We start from the raw sequence: 12,353 nt of genomic DNA, 5'->3' as shown, positions 1-12,353 counted from the left end.
TCAGGACTAGAGCCCAGATGTCCTGATTCCTAATCTAATGGTCTTCCCTTACTCTGCCATGGTTATAATAGCCTTCTGTGATAGAGGACAAAGAATTCCATGGCCAAAGCATTCAAAAGGAAAAAAAAAGTTGTTTTTTTCCCCCCATTGCTTGTGTTTTTTCAGTCCTATCCCACCTGTTTTAAAAAGTACTGGTACTGTTAGCTCAGCCCCAAATCCCACTAGAAACAGGAAGGAAAGAGAACATAAAAATTATAGTAGTAAGCAGGTAAAGAGACTTTCTGGGCTACTATGAGCCTTGTTATGATTGCATATTTATAGCGTTCTATTTTCTACTTGCATTACAACCTTGGCTAACATCTCTAGCAGAGTGTCTCATCCCTACAGCTTGGCCTCCCTCCTTTCTCTTCTTCTTATTCATTCTGCCCTCAGGGTTTTCCCTTCCTTTCTGCCCCCCTCCTTCAGAACAATGAGAGGGAAAGGGTTTTAAGTGCATGTATATATGTATGTGGGTGTCTTTTTTTATTCACACTGAATCTACCCTAGTTAGACCCTTATCCCTTCTTGTCTGGACTGTTACAATAGCCTCCTAACTTAGGCCAATGGCCAAATACTGCCTGCTGCCTCTTTTTGTAGGCCCCTCTTCTCTACTAGCTAAGAAGGATTTTTACATTTTTAAAATGAAGTTTTATTGTAAATGTAAGCATGATTTTTAACTCATGGACTATTGACCTTCAGCTCAAGTTTGCTGTCTCCTATATTATTCTCTTTTTTCAAACCCTTACCTTACAACTTAGAATTAATACTGTGTATGGGTTCCAAAGCAGAAGAATGGTAAGGCCTAGGAGGTTAAGTGACTTGCCCAGGGTCACACAGCCAGAGAAGTATCTGAAGCCATATTGGAACCCAGGACCTTTCGTCTCTGAGCCTGACTCTTAATCTATTGAGCCACCTAACTGTCCTCCCTCCCTGCTCCCAAGTTATTCTTCCTGTCCCAATTGTGATGATGCATACATTTAATCCAGGACCATTCTGACTTTGCCCCAGTCTTTGTTCCAAATCTAAGATGGAGAAGAAGTAGAAGGGAAATTCATCCAGGAGTCGGGGAATAGAGATGAAAAAGAAAAAGAATTTTTTTTTTTAAGAAAGAAACTATGTCTGGAAGGCTTTCATTTTTGGCAAGCTGAGCAAATTGTGGTTTGAATGTGACTAACCTTAGCTCTGTAGAAATGAAAAGTTATCTACAGGAACTGGTGCCCCCACTGTGGGATTTATCATTGCAAATGATAAGTAAGAACCAGAACCTGTCAGGTGAGGTATAGTTTTACCTTCATTTATGTGGATAAATTGTGAACATTATAGTGTACATAAATTGCATTTATTCCACAGCAATTTGTTATGTGCTCTCTCTTAAAGGCACTGACTTCCCCCATAATGACATCATTGTCTTCAACCAACCATGTCTCTATTCTTTTCTCCTGATTTTCTATAATTTTTTTTTTTTTTGCTAGGGCCTGCTGGCTTGGACATGTATGGGTAGGTGCAAAATCATTTTTCTGTTCTACAATGTCTCTGCTCCAAGTTTGGAGCATTGGTGCACTGGTAGAAATATTATTATTGTTGTTTTTTGTCCTTCCTTTTGGAAAAAGACCAATGACATCAGGGGGTGACGTCTTGACTTGCTTGTGAGTTGGATTTAAATGAGGCAGAGTTGCAAAAAGCCAACAACCTCACTCTTGCAGAGAAAAATCAATATGACTGGCAATGACCCAGTATGCAGTGGATGATCTAGTTGTCTTTGATGTCTGACCAGGCTTTGAGCACTCTACAGCCTAGTACGTGGAATGGAGGAAGTGATCATAATCTCCCTTCATTAGACCACAGGTTGGCTTCTCTGTTTAGTTTGAGGTACCATGTTTTAGAAAAGTCATTGACAAGTAATCAACATGATGACCATGTTGTTGAGGGAATATAAAAGCATATCAAAGACAAGAGGAACTGACTGGGAGGAACTGAGACTTGTTTAGTCTGATCAAGGGTAAACATTGAGCATGAAGAGAGATTAGACTTAATCTGCTTTATTTCAGAAGGCAGAACCAAGAGCAGTGGGTGGAAGTTACAGGGAGAAATATTCCAGCTAAATATAAGTTCCTAACAATTAAGCTATCTGAAAATGGAATGAGCTACCTCTGGAGGTAAGAAGATTATCATTACTAAGAGGTGAACAGGTTGGATGGCTACTTTACTGAGGTATAGAGATTATATATATTTCAGATAAGGGTTGGATTAGATGGCTTCTGACATCCTTTCCAAATCTGAGCTGCTATGATCTTATGAGATCTTTCATGGGGGTAGAACATGCTAGAAGTCTTTAAATATATGTATATTAGTCTTAGGGTTTGAGGAAGGAAGATGCTATGAATTATTATAACACCTTACAATTTTTAGGGTATCTAGGTGGCACAATGGATAGAGTGCAAAGCCTTAAGTCAGGAAGATTCCTTTCCTGAATTCAGATCTAGCCTTAGTAGCTGTGTGACTCTGGGCAAGCCACTTTATCCCATTTGCCTCATTTTCCTCATCTGTAAAGTGAGCTGGAGAAGTAAATGGCAAACCATTCCAGTATCTTTGCCAAGAAAACTCCAAATGGGGTCATTAAGAGACAGAAGTGATTGAAAAACAACTGAACAACAATATATTTAAATCCCTTCAAAACTTGGTCCCCTTCTTATCTTCCAGTCCTCTTAAACCTTACTATGCATTCTGTTATTCAGTGATTTTTGAACCTTCTTGATAATCCTTATAGAAGTTTCTCCATACCTTGTCTCTGTGCCTGGAATTCTTCCTCTTCTATGTCTTTTTTAAAAATTAAATTAATTAACTTAATTAATTAATTTAGGATATTTTCCCATGGTTAAATGATTCATGTTCTTTCCCTCCCCTCCCCCCAGCCTCTCCAGTAGCTAAAAAGCAATTCCACTGGGTTTTACATGTGTCATTGATCAAGACCTATTTCCACATTATTAATATTTGCACTAGGGACTCATTTAGAATATACATCCCTAATCGTATCTCCATCAAACCATGTGATCAAGCAAATGTTTTTCTGTGTTTCTGCTCCCACAAATCTTTCTCTGAATGTGGATAGTGTTCTTTCTCCTAAGTCCCTCAGAATTGTCCTGGATCATTGCATTGCTGCTAGTAGAGAAGTCCATTACATTTGATTGTACCACAGTGTATGCGTCTCTGTGTATAATGTTCTCAGGTTCTGCTCCTTTCACTCTGCATCACTCCCTGGAGGTCTTTCCAGTTCACATGGAATTTCCCCAGTTCATTATTCCTGTTAGCACAATAGTATCCAATCACCAACAGATACCACAATTTGTTTAGCCATTCCCCAATTGAAGGGCATCCCCTCATTTTCCAATTTTTTGCCACCATAAAGAGTGTGGCTATAAATATTTTTGTACAAATCTTTTTCCTTATCCCGTTGGGGTATAAACCCAGAAGTGGAATGACTGGATCAAAGGGAAGATAGTTTTTTAAAACCCTTTGGGCATAGTTCCAAATTGCCTTCCAGAATGGTTGGATCAATTCACAACTCCACCAGCAATGCATTAATGTCCCAACTTTGCCACATACCCTCCAGCATTCATTACTTTCCTTTGCTGTCATATTAACCGATCTGCTAGGTGTGAGGTGATACCCCAGAGTTGTTTTGATCTGCATTTCTCTAATTATAAGAGGATAAGAACACTTTTTCATGTGCTTATTGATAGTTTTGATTTCTTTATCTGAAAATTGCCTATTCATGTCTCTTGCCCATTTATCAATTGGAGAATGGCTTGATATTTTTTAAAATCGATTTACCTTCTTATAAATTTGAGTAATTAGACCTTTGTCAGAGATTTTTGTTATAAAGATTTTTTCCCCAATTTGTTGCTTCCCTTCTAATTTTGGTTGCATTGGTTTTGTTGTACAAAAACTTCTTAATTTAATGTAATCAAAATTATTTATTTATCATTTTGTAATATTCTCTATCTCTTGCTTGGTCTTAAAATCTTTCCTTTCCCAGAGATATGACAGGCATACTATTCTGTGTTCTCCTAATTTACTTATAGTTTTCTTCTTTATATTTATTTATTTATTCATTCATTCATTCATTTATCTATTTATTCATTGATTTATTTATTTTAAACCCTTACCTTCCATTTTGGAGTCAATACTGTGTATTGGCTCCAAGGCAGAAGAGTGGTAAGGGCTAGGCAATGGGGGTCAAGTGACGTGCCCAGGATCACACAGCTAGGAAGTATCTGAGAGCAGATCTCCCATCTCTAGGCCTGGCTCTCAAACCACTGAGCTACCCAGCTGCCTCCTCTTCTTTATATTTAAATCATTCACCCATTCTGAATTTATCTTGGGGTGTGGTATGAGATGTTGATCTAAACCTAATCTCTCCCATACTGTTTTCCAATTTTCCCAGCAGTTTTTGTCAAATAGTGGGTTTTTTGTTATAAAAACTGGGATCTTTGGGTTTATCATACACTATTTTGTTAAGATCATTTACCCCAAGTCAATTCCACTGATCCTCCTTTCTGTTTCTTAGCCTATTTGAATACCTTCAATTTTTTCTTCTTCTCTGATTGCTACTACTAGTGTTTGTAGGACAGTGTTAAATAATAAAGGTGATAGTGTGCATCCTTGTTTCACTCCTGATCTTATTGGGAAGGTTTCTAATTTATCCCCATTGTAGATGACACTTGCTGATGGTTTTTAATTTATACTATTTATTATTTTTAGGAAAGGCTCTTCTATTCCTATAATTTTTAGTGTTTTCAATAAGAATGAGTATTGTATTTTGTCAAAGGCTTTTTCTGCATCTATTGAGATAATCATGTGATTTCTGTTGGTTTGGTTGTTGATATGGTCAATTATGTGGATGGTTTTTCTGATATTAAACCATCCTTGCATTCCTGGTATAAACCCTACCTGATCATAATGAATAATCCTCGTAATGACTTGTTTAAGTCTTTTTGCTAGTATTCAATTTAAGATTTTTTTCTTCTATGTTCATTAAGGAGGTTGGTCTGTAGTTTTATTTCTGTTTTTGGTCTGCCTGGCTTTTGAATCAGTACCATGTTGGTGTCATAAAAGAAATTTGGTAGAATCTTCTACCTCTTGAATTCCTTCACTTTTAGTTTAAGGCTCATCTTGTTGTTGTTGTTGTTCTTCTTCTTCTTCTTCTTCTTCTTTTCAAGGCAGAAGAGCAGTAAGGGTTAGGTAATTGGGGTTAAGTGATTCGCCCAGAGTCACACAGCGATAAAAGTCTAAAGCCACCAGCTTCTTCTTCATGTTGCTACCTTCCCCCAGAAACTATCTTCATTTTTATCCTGTTTAAATCTCACCTCTACATAATTCTTTGCATGTTGTTAAATCTCATTAGATTGTAAGCCTCTTTTTTTAAAACCCTTACCTTCTGTCTTGGAGTCAATACTGTATATTGGCTCCAAGGCAGAAGAGTGGTAAGGGCTAAGCAATAGGGGTCAAGTGACTTGCCCAGGGTCACACAGCTAGGAAGTATCTGAGACCAGATTTGAATGCTCTCAATCCACTGAGCTACCCAGCTGCCCCCAGCTACAGCTGCCCCTGTAATCTTCTTGAGAGTAGAGGCTGGTTTTGTTTTACTTAGTAGCCCCAGCACTTAGCACAGTGCCTGGCACATAATTAAAACTTAATAAATGCTTGTTGATGGTCAGAGAGAGTGTACAGTGGATAGAGCTCCAGACCTAGAGTCAGAAGGACCTGGATACAAATATGGCCTCAGACACTTTGAATATTAAAATTCATATTAAGACCAAAGCTGAGTGTTGAAAAAAAATAAAATAATTGTTATTGATGTGTTCTGAGCTTTTCTTATTTTAAGATGTTTTAACATTCACAAGGTGTTTTCATGTGTACCATGTCCAATTCACTATTGTAGCATAGTGGAATGCATTGGTTTTGGTTTTAAACTACCTGTTTTTAACCTGTCTTGGTTCTGTCACTTCCCACCTGTGTGGACTTGATCAAGTTACTTAACATCTCTGGGCCTCAGTTTTGCCACATGTAAATTGAGGGAGTGGGACTAGATTTCTTCTGAGGTCCTTTCCAGCTCTAAATTTGTGAATCTATGAGAGAAAAAATGAAAGCCTCCACGTTTAAGAAGTTTACAGATTATGGGAAACAACATGCACACAAATGACATAAATACCAAATCTATTCAAAGTAAGTCTAAAGTAATTTTTATGGGTGGAGGAAGAGAGAGCACTGAATAACTCTGGGATTAGACATTGGATGGGATTAGAAAAGCCTTCATGTAGGAGGCACATCATCTGAGCTTTGAAGGCAGCAGGGGATTTCAGGAAGTAAAAGGAGGAGAGAGAATATTCCAAGCTTGGGGAACATCCTGTGTACCCAGACAGGAATCAGAAGATGGAATATCACGTAGGAGGACTAACAAATGAGTCATTTTAGTTTGAACACAATACTTAAGGGGGAGTAATGATAACTATCTTGGACAGATAGGTTGGGACCAGATTTTCATGGACTTTCAATATGAAACAGAAGAGTTGATAATTTCTCCTGAAGGCATTAGGGAGCCACTGAGACTTCTTGAGCAGAGGATTACATAGATAAGCCTGTGTTTTAGGAATATGAACTTGGTAGTCATGTAGCTAGGAAAGCCTAGAAGCAAGAATAGCAATGAGAAGAGTATTATTATAATAGTCTGGGCAAGAAGTGTGGTTTGCTATTTTCTCTCTGTGGTTCTACTTGGTTTTTGCTCTATGGAACATCATGCCTCCTTCAGGATAACTGGATCACCTGAAATTTTATCACTTTGCAGCCTGATTCAGTTATTGAAACTTGGCTCCTTCTGAACTCCCTCAGTTATGTTTCCTCTTTAACTGGAGGGTAGAGAAATGGACTCCTAATGCATTTCTTTCAGAACTCTACATTATTCTTTAGTAGCTCTGCTTAGTTTCCACTCCACAGAACATCATACCCTATCCTGGGTCGCCCATGGTCCCTAATTTCCCTGCCCTTACTTTTCTGCTCATGTGTCTTGTTCCCACACAAGCTCTTTGAGGGCAGAAACTACCTTTCTTATTTATGTCCCCAGGGCTCAGCATACTGTCCTGGCACCTAACTGGGCACTTTAGAAAGTCTGTTTCATTGCATGTGATTTTCTGAACTGGGTACATAGTTGTTTGAGTGGAGAGAAGGAAATAGATACAGGATAGCTTGTGGAAGTAGAATTGTATGGTATTGTATCAAATTGTATTGAAACAGTTATTTTAAAAAAGAGACTCGTGAACCCTTGATTAAGAAGTCCCAGGCTAGATGATGAATTACATGGACAGACAGATCAGACCCTTCTCTGGGATATCCTCAGCCAACTTTGTGCATTCCTGATATGTCTGAAAATGTGAAAATGCCACATGGATGGGGAATTCTCTTTCTCTCTTTTTCTGGCATTACTTGGGTACTTTGGAGGGAAGGAGATCCTTGAAAAATCCATGGACAGTCAAGCAGAAAGATAAGACTTGATAGGACTTGGCCACAGATGGGATACAGGGTAGAGAGGAAGAACAATGATTCTGAGTTTGTGAATCTGGATCACTGGGAGATCAGTCGTGGCCTCAATAGAAATAGAACAATTAGGAAGAGGACTAGGCTTTGGCTAGGGGATAATGAGTTCTATTTATAGCATGTTCAGTTTGAACTGCCCATGAGTCATCTGGATAAAGATGTCCAGCAGGAAGTTGGTGATATGGGATTGGAACCCAGTAGAGAGATCGAGACAGATATAGACATTTCTATCTATATCTATGACTTAGCTGCATAGAGATGAAACTTTGGGAACTGATAAGGTTGAAAAAGTTTGTGAGAGACAAATCATTGACCCATATCCATACATAGAGAATAGGTCACAGATAATGATTCAGCAAAGGAGACTAAGAAGACATGGTCAGAGAGAGTAAGAGACCTAGGAGTGAGGAATTGTGAGCTGTAGCAGCTGTATGGGAGAGGCAGAACTCAAGAGATAGTTAAGAAGTTTGCAAAATACCCTTTTAGTTTTGCTCTGTGATTGGTTTCTTGAAGGGGCCAAGATCAGGACAATGACCTTTTCCATGTCTCTGTTAATCCTACCAATAAAAGGGAAATGGCAATATCGGCATCCTTTGTTTTACAAGAAAATTTGTGGTTATGGAGTATTTTGCAAACTGATCTTGAAATATAGATATATTAGTATGTAGTGGGAGCATTTGACAAGTCTCTAAGCCTGTGTATCCACAGACCCTCTTCCTCCCACCTCATCCTTGACCTCATCCTCATTTCTCCCCTTCTCCCCACTTCCCTGTTTTTTTTCCTATAACTTTATTTCTCTCTCTCTCTCTCTTTTCCTTTCCAAACTAGTGGAGGCAGGAGATAAGCATATCAGTTCCTTAGATCACACAGGCTCTATCTTGTCTAGTATTTTCCTGTTAGTAGGGAGAATGCAACAATTCCTAGCTCTGCTGACTGTTTAAGGATTTTCTCCCTCCTCCTCACCCTCTCTGCTGTTTCTTCTAATTGTTTGGAAAGTCTTTGCTGATCTGATCATCCTTGGCTCCTCCATAATTCTCTTCTATGACTCAGCCTTATGGGGGTTTCTCCCTCTGAACAAGGAAGATAGATTCCATACAGGTGTAATATAACACACTTTCCTCTCTCATTCCCTCCCTCCCTACAAAGCATCAGCATCCAGACTATAGCTGAGCACTTCATAGCACTAAATAATCCAATGTGGCAACTGACAGTATTCCCTATAAATTACAGAAAACAGTGCTGAAGAGACAATGTAAGGAACATAAATTAGATCATTTAGCCACAATTCCATTACCTTAGACTGGAGAAGGAGGGAGAGAAAGAAGCAAAAGTGGAGAGGAGAGACTGAAAGAGGAAGAAAGAGGAAAAGAAGGGACAGATGGAAGAAAGGCAATATTAGAGGGAAGATGAATAAGGAAAGAAGGAAGGGATTAAAGAAAAAATGGAAGGGAAAGGAAGGAGGAGAAATGAATTTTCCAATGAAACTTAAAGGAATTAAAGCTAAGGAACTTTCTCTTTCTCTCTCCATCTCTGTCTCTCTGTCTCTGTCTCTCTCTCTCTCCTCCCTCTCATTCCCCCCCCCTCTCTGTTTCTGCCTCTGTCTGTCTTTTCTCTTTGTCTCTTTGTCTCTCTTTTTTCTCTTTTCTCAGAGAGGGAATAGTAGAAATGGAGAAACAAAGGACCATGAGAGAATAACTCCAGCCTAAACCTACAGAAGAGAAAATTCCCAACCTAAGCTATATCTCCATGTGAATGTAGTCTTAGAATTGAAAGAGACCATAACAATATTTCAATCTAATTCCCTCTTTAACATTTTCAAAGAGTATGTGTTCAATCCCTTCTTGAATACCTTCAGTGAAAGAAAACTCACTAGACAGTCCATTCCATTGTAAGACAATTCTAGTAGCAAATAGGTTCTTTTTTTTTTATTGAAATCTACTTCCCTATATCTTTCATCCATTTCTCCTAGTTGTGTCTTCTGAGTCCAAGCAGAACTAGCCTAATTTCTCTTCTGTCTGAAAACTGTCACATTTTTATAGGCAAAGATAAGCTCAGAGCTTCCTTTTACTTCTAAATCCTATGATTTTTATGATCCTGTGTCCTTATTAAGTCTTTTCTTAGTTAGCCCGAAAATCCCCAGATCCTTCAATGAATCTTCATATAGTTTTAAGTTACCTAACCTAATCAGAAAGACAGAAGTTTAGAGCTAGGAAGGAACTTTTGAGATTACCTGGACCACACTTCTTGTTTTTATAGGTAGGAAGAAAATGAGGTTTACAGAAGGAGGTGACTTGAACAGGGTCGAGTTAGTGGTTAAGCCTCGAAATCACATCTTATAACTTTTTCTTTTTTTCTCCCATGTTTCTAGACTAAACCCTCTACATTCTAATCATTGTCTGGCAAATGAATTATTTTGGATTCTAGGGGGATTAGGAAAGATAGGGAAAAGACAGATAATGTAGTCCAACTCCACAATTAGAGATAGAAACCAGAGTACGTATTTTACTCATGATAGATTTGGAGATTTTTGCAAAGGATGGAGATAGAGTTAGTTGAGAGAGTTAGTTGAAGGAGTATTTAGGGAATAGAGAGTTATGACCACAGAAGACATGAAAAGGGGAGGAAACCTGTGGCAAAGTAGAGTTGGGCTGGTCCTAAAGGTAAACTCCTAGGAACTGAGCTGTTAAGGCAAGGATTAAAATGAGGTGCTTCTCTACTGATCTCTTTTCTTTTTATCTCGTCATTGTTTTTGGGCTCTCAGATATACCTGCAGCTAGGCTGAAACCAGTGCCATAGAAATAAGAACCAAAGCCAAGTGTTTGAAAAGTCTGGAAAAAGTGAATTTTCTTTCCTGGTTTCTTTGTAGTTCTTGATATTAATAGTTACAAAACAATACCAGTTCTCTCACTGCCTCTACCTTCATTTAGACTCTCATCAATTATCAATTATAATTGCTGTTAGTTGTTTTTCAGTCCTCTTTGGCTCCTTGTGACCTCACTGGGGTTTTCTTGGCAAAGAGAAGTGGCTTGCTATTTCCTTCTCCAGCTCATTTTATATATGAGGAAACAGAGACAAATAGGTTAAGTGACTTGCTTAGGATCACATGGCTAGTATCTGAAGCCAGATTTGAACTCAGGAAGATGAGTCTTCCAGACTTTCAAAAGGTCCAGTGCTCTTTCTACTGCACCACCTAGCTGCCACTGTTACAATAGTCTTCTAATTAATTTTCCTTCTTCAATCCATCTTCCATAAAGCCTCCAAGATTTCTTCAAAACTTAAGTCTAACTATTTCAAACATTGTTTAGGTGGCTTCATTGTAGTCCTATTGAAGATCAAATATAAACTCCTCTGATATTTAAGACTCTTCACAATCTGACTCTAACCTATCTTCCCTGACCCATTACTTATTACTCTTACTATCTCATTCTAAAGTACAGCCAAACTGACCTATTTCTTGTTCCCCATTTGCAAATTTTGTTCTCCTGCCTGGGTTTTGCCTATATAGGCTGTGTGTATTCCTGGAATTCATTTCCTCATCTTTCACATCATTTCCTCATTTTTTCCATCTCCTAGAATTCCTCGCTTCCTGGAAAGCATAGTTTAGGTTATACTGCCTATAGGAAGCCTCTTGTTCATGCCCCTCCAGTTGTTGGTGCACTCCCAAATGAAATACCTGACTTGGCGCTGAATTTATATGATAGGCATTCAACAATATTAGTGGAATTAGCTAGATAGAATTCTTTTTTTAGAAAAATACTGGGGATCCAAAAGCAGCCCACCAAGGTCCCTGAATTGGAATCACAGAATCATTCACCTTTTGATCTAAAGGAGACCTTAGGGTCCATCAAGAGTGCCTTACTCTATTTTACCCCATTTTATGGATAAAGAAATTGTTTTACAGAAAATTTTACATAATTACAGAAAAATTACAGGTAAGTTTTAAATGACAGGAAATTAAGTAACAAAAAGAATTAAAATCTAGCTTTCTTGATGCCAAATCTAGTGTTCTTTGACAGCTAGATGGTTCAGTGGATGGAGTGCTGGGCCCAGAGTCAGGAAGACCCATCTTCCTGAGTTCAAATCAGATGCTTACTAGGTATATGACCTCTAGAAAATTACTCAACCTCTTTGTGCCTCAGTTTCCTCATCTTTAAAATATGCCAATAAAGGAAATGTTGAACCACTTCAGTGTCTTTAGCAAGAAAACCCCAGACTGAAAAATGATTCAGCAACAACAAGCCTTTATCATTTTATTCCTAGATCATTGTAATAATCTTCTGGTTGGTCTTTAATCTATGTATCTCTCCCCACTTGAATCTATTCTCCATTCAATTGTCAAAAATGATCTTCCTAACGACCTGACCATGTTAATTTCCTACTTATTAAATTTCACTGATTTCCTAATGACTTCCAGGATCAAATGTGAAATTTTCTATTTGACATTCAAAGTTGATTATTTTCAATTTATTCTGTATCTACCTTGTTGGTACATAATTGTTAATGTGCTCTCTCCCTATCAAACTGAGAGCTTCTTGAAGACCAGGACTGTCCTTAACTTGTTTTTATATCCTCAGTACTTAGCATGGTAGATCATATTAGATGTTTATTATCTGAATGTCCAGATGAAATAGGTACTCTGATTTTAGAACAACATTCAGATCAGATATTTAATTTAAATCAAATCCAGCTTTTGAGGTTGACCATAGTGCTTTGAGAATGTGAGG

At 38.2% G+C, this 12,353-nt stretch overlaps 1 protein-coding gene across 2 annotated transcripts in view; it reads left to right on the top strand.

Annotated features, from left to right (window-relative positions):
- Positions 1 to 12,353, top strand: part of SORCS3 (sortilin related VPS10 domain containing receptor 3) — a 724,209-nt gene that overhangs the window by 122,702 nt on the left and 589,154 nt on the right. The window lies entirely within an intron of this gene.

The sequence above is a fragment of the Monodelphis domestica genome, chromosome 1 (genome assembly GCF_027887165.1).
Source record: "Monodelphis domestica isolate mMonDom1 chromosome 1, mMonDom1.pri, whole genome shotgun sequence".
NCBI lineage: Eukaryota > Metazoa > Chordata > Mammalia > Didelphimorphia > Didelphidae > Monodelphis > Monodelphis domestica.
This window is presented reverse-complemented; position numbering and strand designations above follow the sequence as displayed.